General features: G+C 34.0%; 1 pseudogene; it reads right to left on the bottom strand.

Moving 5' to 3' along the window:
* Positions 1 to 1159: 1159 nt before the first annotated feature.
* LOC134248849 (spermatogenesis-associated protein 6-like) lies at positions 1160 to 6959 on the bottom strand (annotated as a pseudogene).
* Positions 6960 to 7172: the final 213 nt, after the last annotated feature.

Here is a 7172-nt window from a genome sequence, read left to right as displayed (position 1 = left end):
ATCCTTCCACTGGCATAGGGTCCATGTGGAATGGAGTGGAGTGGAGTCTAAATTATTCATTTTAACACTAGCTACTTGGATTTTTCACTTCCTGCTCGGTGACAGTAATTATAACAAAGTGAATCCTGGTGGACTATCAGAACAGTCACAGAGGATCAGTGTTTGATTTACAGAGATCATCCTCTTTGCAAAGGGATACTCCACATTGCAGTGCCCTTTTTATAATGAAAATTAAACAAAACAGTAGAAATTTATAAATATTTATTTCTACTGCTGCTAAATAATGAAAAAAATTCTAAAAGATGAACATAGTTAGATGTATAATAATATAAATAGCAAAAAGAAAATTGTAAACAATTGATAACAATTAGAATGCAATAAGTATATTTTTAAAAATAACAAGGTAATTTATAAAAGCAAGTATGAAGACTTCTCGTAGAATAACTCAATATTGTACCCTGAATTACATAAAATGTACTCTGTTGTACAGTTGTGGTGGTTAGCACCATATTAACAACTTCTGAACGAAAATGCAACCTAGAAATAATTGATATCATTAACAGTATATCCATTAATCAGTAAGAAGAAACAATATTACAGTCTTAGGAAAACATAATCATTGCTAACATAGACTCCCATCATAAATGATTGAGCTATGTTAATTCAATTCTTACATAATTTAAACATACAATCAGAAATCTATGAAGTTAAAGCTCACATCTTGAGTTAACAAAGTTTATAAAATGTATCATTTTCATCATAATGCTTAACAAACAGTGTAACATACAGTGTATATATTTTTAAAAAAGAAGATAAAATTACAACATTTAAAAATAAACACTATCTGTATTTGATTTTTAGTTTTAATCTCGTTGTTCTTTAATAGGCCATTGCACAATGAATCTACATTATGTTACCAGTTTAAAGGATATGTGACCATGTTCTAATCACTGATTGGTCAATCTTGTTCTCATTAATGATTGGTCAATCATAATCTGATTACTGATTGGTCATTTAACCATTTTTTTCTGCTTGCTATTATAAAAGATCACAGGACATTGGACTCCATTTATCAATATTATGCAACATTACCACCAAGAAATGTCCTCAAGTTATAGCTGCATTTCTTAATCAAATGATAAATTGATGAATACAGACAATACGAAATGACAAAATTTATTAATATATCAATTCAAAATATAATGAAATTTTAAACATTAGTACAATATGTGTATTACCAGGTATAATATCAAAAAATCACTAGCGTTAAATAAAAGTAAAATCAGGTGATTGACTTTAGTTGAACAAGACTCAGACTACAGACTACTAAGTTAATCCACTGGACAAGAGGTGACTATAATCATGATATCTCCTTCATGTCCTAGACCAGTGATGAAGCACAGACAGACAGACTAACAAAGATGGAGACCTACTTCACATCACTATGATTATTGCCCTCATCCAAATCTATCCACATCGTCTGTGTTGTCAACTTCCATCATTTTATTTAAGGCCTGAAATAAATGTATAGACTCTAATAGGCTGGATTGCAAACCAGAAGTCTCTATCGAGACTGTAGCTCTACTGGTTTGTACTTATCAAAAACCTTTGCACTATTTTATGTATCTTTGTGTAGTCTACTTGTGTGCCAACTTATTTTGAAATCAAACTAAAACTGTAGAAGGAGAAGCATTTTAAAGGAATTTCACAGAAAATTCTATTTTTAGTAACCATGGTAACACCGTTCATTGAAATCAAAAACCAATGCACTATTCTATGTATCTTTGTGTAGTCTACTTGTGTGCCAAGTTATATTCAAATCAGACCAAAACTGTAGAAGGAGTAGCGTTTTATAGGAATTTCACAGAAAATTCTATTTTTAGTAACAATGACATCACCTTCATCGAAATCAAAAACCGATGCACTATTCTATGTATCTTAGTGTAGTCTACTTGTGTGCCAAATTATATTGAAATCAGACCAAAACTGTAGAAGGAGTAGTGTTTTAAAGGAATTTCACAGAGAATTTTATTTTTAGAAACCATGGCAACATCATTCACCTAAATCAAAAACCAATGCACTATTCTATGTATCTTAGTGTAGTCTACTTGTGTGCCAAGTTATATTCAAATCAGACCAAAACTGTAGAAGGAGTAGTGTTTTAAAGGAATTTCACAGAGAATTCTATTTTTAGTAACCATGGCAACACCATTCATCTAAATCAAAAACCGATGCACTAATTTTGTATTTTAGTGTAGTCTACTTGTGTGCCAAGTTATATTCAAATCAGACCAAAACTGTAGAAGGTGTAGCGTTTTAAAGGAATTTCACAGAGATTTCTATTTTTAATAACCATGGCAACACCGTTCATCGAAGTCAAAAACCTTTGCACTATTCTATGTATCTTAGTGTAGTCTACTTGTGTGCCAAGTTATATTGAAATCAGACCAAAACTGTAGTAAGAGTAGTGTTTTAAAGGAATTTCACAGAAAATTTTATTTTTAGCAACCATGGCAACACCGTTCATCGAAGTCAAAAACCGATGCACTATTCTATGTATCTTGTAGGAGGAGTAGCCTTTTGAAAAATTGTTTACAGACAGATGGACAGACAGACAGACAGACGGACGGACGCCGGACGCATTACTATCGCATAAGCTCTTCTGGTCTCTGACCAGTAGAGCTAAAAAGGGGCATTATCTTCAGTAAAACATTCTTATGACAAATTGATTTTCTGCCCTAATTGTTTTAGAGCCTATTATGTAATGATCTTTAAATAGAAGGAGCTTGAATTAACATTGATAGGGATGCATTTTGCTACAAACATGTTTTACTGCTCACTCCCATTTCTTTAGAAACGAAAAGAAATATGCGTCGTAACATTCGGCCCCTCTTTGTGACAAGCAACATGAGTTAGACCAAATAGAGATTTTTAAAGTTATATTATAATATTAGGAGTTCTTGCTTCTGTAAAACACTGATTGCAACGGATTTGACCATAATTATGAATTTTCATGTTTATTGAAGTTTCCATAACACATGTATTAGTTGAACACGTGCTTACTCTGTGTTTATGTAGACCGTCAATTTGATTGGCTATTATATTTATTGTATGAAAATCATCGTTCTAAAGATAGCTCAAAACGTTCCAGTCAAACGGAAAATTTTATTTAAGATATCTCATGGAATGAAGGATATGAAGATATCAAACAATATTCAATCTCAAAGTCCATAAAACAATTCAAAATAAAAGCAGGCAAACACGAACCGCCAAAACATCAGAGGGGGGATCAGGTGCCACGGAGGAGTGGAAGGGATTACAATTATAAACCAGTATATTAAGGAATCCTTCTACAGCCAATATTCTGGCTGATATAAACATGTTTCTAGTTAATGTAGTAGGTACAGTGAAAACTGTCAAATCTGACACCAGTGTTATCTGTCACACTGTGTATTCTGTCATAAAATTTCTTTTCCATTTTAACTCTTTTCAATGTTTTTTTAACACTTTGGAATTTACAACCTGTCTATTCCGACACAAAATTTGTCTCCCAGAGTGTGTCGGATTAGACAGGTTTCACTGTACATATGTATATCAATAGCATTTATAAAAGCTTACCTGAGTTAATCAAAGGTACAGATTTCTACGAGCCAGTCTGATTTTGTCAAGTTCTAAGTCCTCTAGGTATCGGGCTCGTGATAAACGAAGATAAAAGTTAACAATATTATAAAAATGCTTCAGTGACATAATTAGTGTGATAATTCATACTGAATTGGGGCCTGCTTGAAGTATGCTCTTGATTACTGGATTGTTCTGTGATGCATGGTTCCTAAGTGAAACTCCACTTAGATGCTAAGCTTTCTCTGTGGATCGGCATTTGTTCAGTATATACTGTATTTAAATGACTAATTCAGTTATTTTCTTTCAATGTGAGTAACACTGATCTCTGTGAATTTTGAGTTATATATAATTATCTCCATGATTTAAGTTTGATATTATGAACAACCTTTAATACAGGTACATATGTTGCATTGATTAAAGTTATACCTGAGCTTTCTTTAAAGTTGAGATTTCACAGACTTTGAAAAGATTATAAAATCAATCTGAAGTGAAGATTATACTCACAGCGTCGAGTTGTTCTCGGGCGAGTCTTTCCCGTCTTTTAACCTCTAGTTCTTGTTCTAGTCGAGCTAATTCTCTAGATTTGTTGAGCGCCCTGAGATGTTCCAGTTCTATTCGTTCCATAGATCTGCTGCGTTGTAATGCGCGCTCCGTTCTCTCTAGGTCCAGTCTGTCGTACGCTGTCAGGGGACGTACGTACCTATCTGGTTTGTAAAGTAGTGTGTCTGTCAGAGTAGGTTTGTATAATACAGTGTCTGTCACTGTTGGTCTGTAAAAACTCTGTCCACCTCGGGTAAAATCGTCTCCGTAATGTCTGTCACAGTAGAAAACTCTAACCAAATCGGATTTTCACCCTTTATACAAAACAGAGGAGCATATTTATTAACACAGACATTACTTTATAGCGGAACATTGCTGCAAATTTAAATATAGTTAAAAAATCCTTGATCACATTCTTATAATGGTTTGTGCTTCATTTCATTTCTGTTTGTGTTTACATAAAAACATGTAGCATGAAAATTCGAAATTGACACGCACTGCAAAATTTAGAATATGAAAATAGTCTGAAATATATTGTTTTTTTTAATAAGCCTAAATACTTACGGGAAAGTCGATAAGTCTGCGTAGCGGTATTTCCCTGATGGGTGAGGAGTGATACAGTGACCCGGAGGTGATGGGGAAAAGGACTTCCCGAGCGCTGGCTGAGTACGAGGCGAGTCTGACCGAGCCTCCGTAGCGAGATAACTGTACCAACTCAAAAACAACCAACTCATCTGTAAAAAAAAAAACAAAAACATCCAGGAATGATATACAGTGAACATAATTGCTATTAGGGCCAAAGCCCCCCCCCCTTCCTTCCTAACTTTTTTGCAAAGATAGACATAATATAGGCATAAGGCATTGAAAATCTGGGGTTAACCTTTTTTGTTGGTTTTGCCCCCGCCCCCATTTCAATTAGCCACCCCACTTTCAATTTTTTTATTCTCCCTCACTTTGTTCGTCCGAATATAAATTAATTCTATTCTAAGTAATAACAAAAGAGACCATTTTAGGAGTGCTACTCGCTATAACCTTTCATCAATTAACATTCAAATTTTGATATTTATTTACGCATATACTTCAGTTAACTAAACTTTCATAAATCGGTATTTCGACAGACAATAAATCATTTTTTCTGAAATTTCATTATTCAGCGTGAATATACTTGTATCGGGGGTATAGCGAGAGTCGATAAAGAATGCGTATGACCCAATGTATTTATAGTACTAGGTAACTGTTACCTAGTCACGTGATCTATGAGTATTTTCAGCAAGTAAACAAGAAAGGAATTTTATTTCCGAAACCTATGGATAACATACAAATAAAAATCTACACACAGGTATAAAATCTCCACTAACCTCTGAGGCGATCAAGGACTTCCGAAGACAACCCAGAGGTGTAGTAAGTCTGTAACACGGAAATGGCAGTCAGTATTCCGTAATTTACTAATTTGGTACTTATAGGATATTGGTTTTTATGACAGATGATACAAAAAACAACAAGGTTCCCATATGACATTTTTGGCCCTAATGAATTTAAAAAATAGTTTACTATTTTTTAAATATCCTTTAGACCTTTGGTGATTGCATTTCAATCAAAAAATGACCTAATTTGCTGGCTAGTCAATGCATTATGACGTCACGAACACAGGTGCTCGTGGACAGGATGTTGTCGCTACATCCCGCTTTTATTTTTTAAAAGAAATATCTGCTTTTTCTCCATTTCTAATCGCTGACATTTTCATCCTTATCATCATGTATTTGTGTCGGTTTTTTTTTTTTTTGAAAATCACATAAATATATCAATCATATGCAATTTCTATTGTGCACAGTCGTTTTTGGTATATATAAAATATGATTTATTTTTTAATTTTAAGGGGGGGGGGTAGGGATAATCCTGTCCACGAGCACCTGTGGTTTAATGCATAAAATGAACGGATCTTTTCTTAAAAAATTAAAAATAACACGTTAAGCCATGATTATATTGGGAAAATGAACAGGTTTAACTGCATAAATTTTTTATTTTATTCAAAGTTTTACAAAAATTGAATTCAAAGTGACAAAAAAGATAAGAGAATAGATTCATGAGAATTGTTGCAGAAAAGGTAGAATTTTGAATATTATAGGAAGTTTAGAAATCCTATGACCCCCCCCCCTTTTTTTCAGTGATTACCTGTCAAACACGAGGTCCTGTTGTATATACAAGGGAAATGTTGATGTCAGTAGCCTGGTACTCTTGTTTTGTCCAAACAGACTAACACTGAGGCAAACGTCTTCCCGACTCAGAAAATACACACCCGGAGCCCTCACCTGTAATACGTCACGCAGGTACACACAGGTAAAGTCGAGCAGCGATATGTGGATCAATATCAGATGACAGATTTAAATTAGGTGTATATAGAACTTCTCTTTTGTACATTAACAAAGTTTAAATTGCCCTATCTTGTTATAACACATCTGCCTTATCAGTTTTAGTACTTGAGACAGTCATTTTCTTAAATCAATGATCTATCGATAGCCATTTAAAACAATAAAAACCCACAGTGTGTATTGCATTTTATCGATTTAAGTCGTGTATTGTATGTCATTACTGAGTTCATATAGATTTAAAATTTGCACGCACATGCAGACAATACTTACGGATCTTAGTTTTAAGTCCACAACGCATCGTACGCGCGGCATTTTCCCCTTTTTGTTTCTCCGCTAAATGAGAGCAATGACCAAAATTATGAGTCTGGTGAAATTTCACAATTATTTGTCGTCAAGGACGCAGAGAGAAACTGTCAATACCTACACGAAACAGCTCGCTCGTGAAACTTGTCGGGTATTTAAACTTTAACATGTTTAATACATAGTTTAAATATTTTATGTTCACTTAAATATATGTATAGCTTATTCAGAGTACCAAATTTACAAAAGGATAGGGAGGAGCGTCGCCCCAATCATAACCTCATGATGAGGGTTGCCAGCTCAATTTTTTTCTCTCTGAAACCAGACTTTCTGGAACATGTG

The sequence above is a fragment of the Saccostrea cucullata genome, unplaced genomic scaffold, assembly GCF_032062105.1.
Source record: "Saccostrea cucullata isolate Sc308-1 unplaced genomic scaffold, CSIRO_AGI_Scuc_v1 ctg20038, whole genome shotgun sequence".
Taxonomy (NCBI): Eukaryota; Metazoa; Mollusca; class Bivalvia; order Ostreida; family Ostreidae; genus Saccostrea; species Saccostrea cuccullata.
This window is presented reverse-complemented; position numbering and strand designations above follow the sequence as displayed.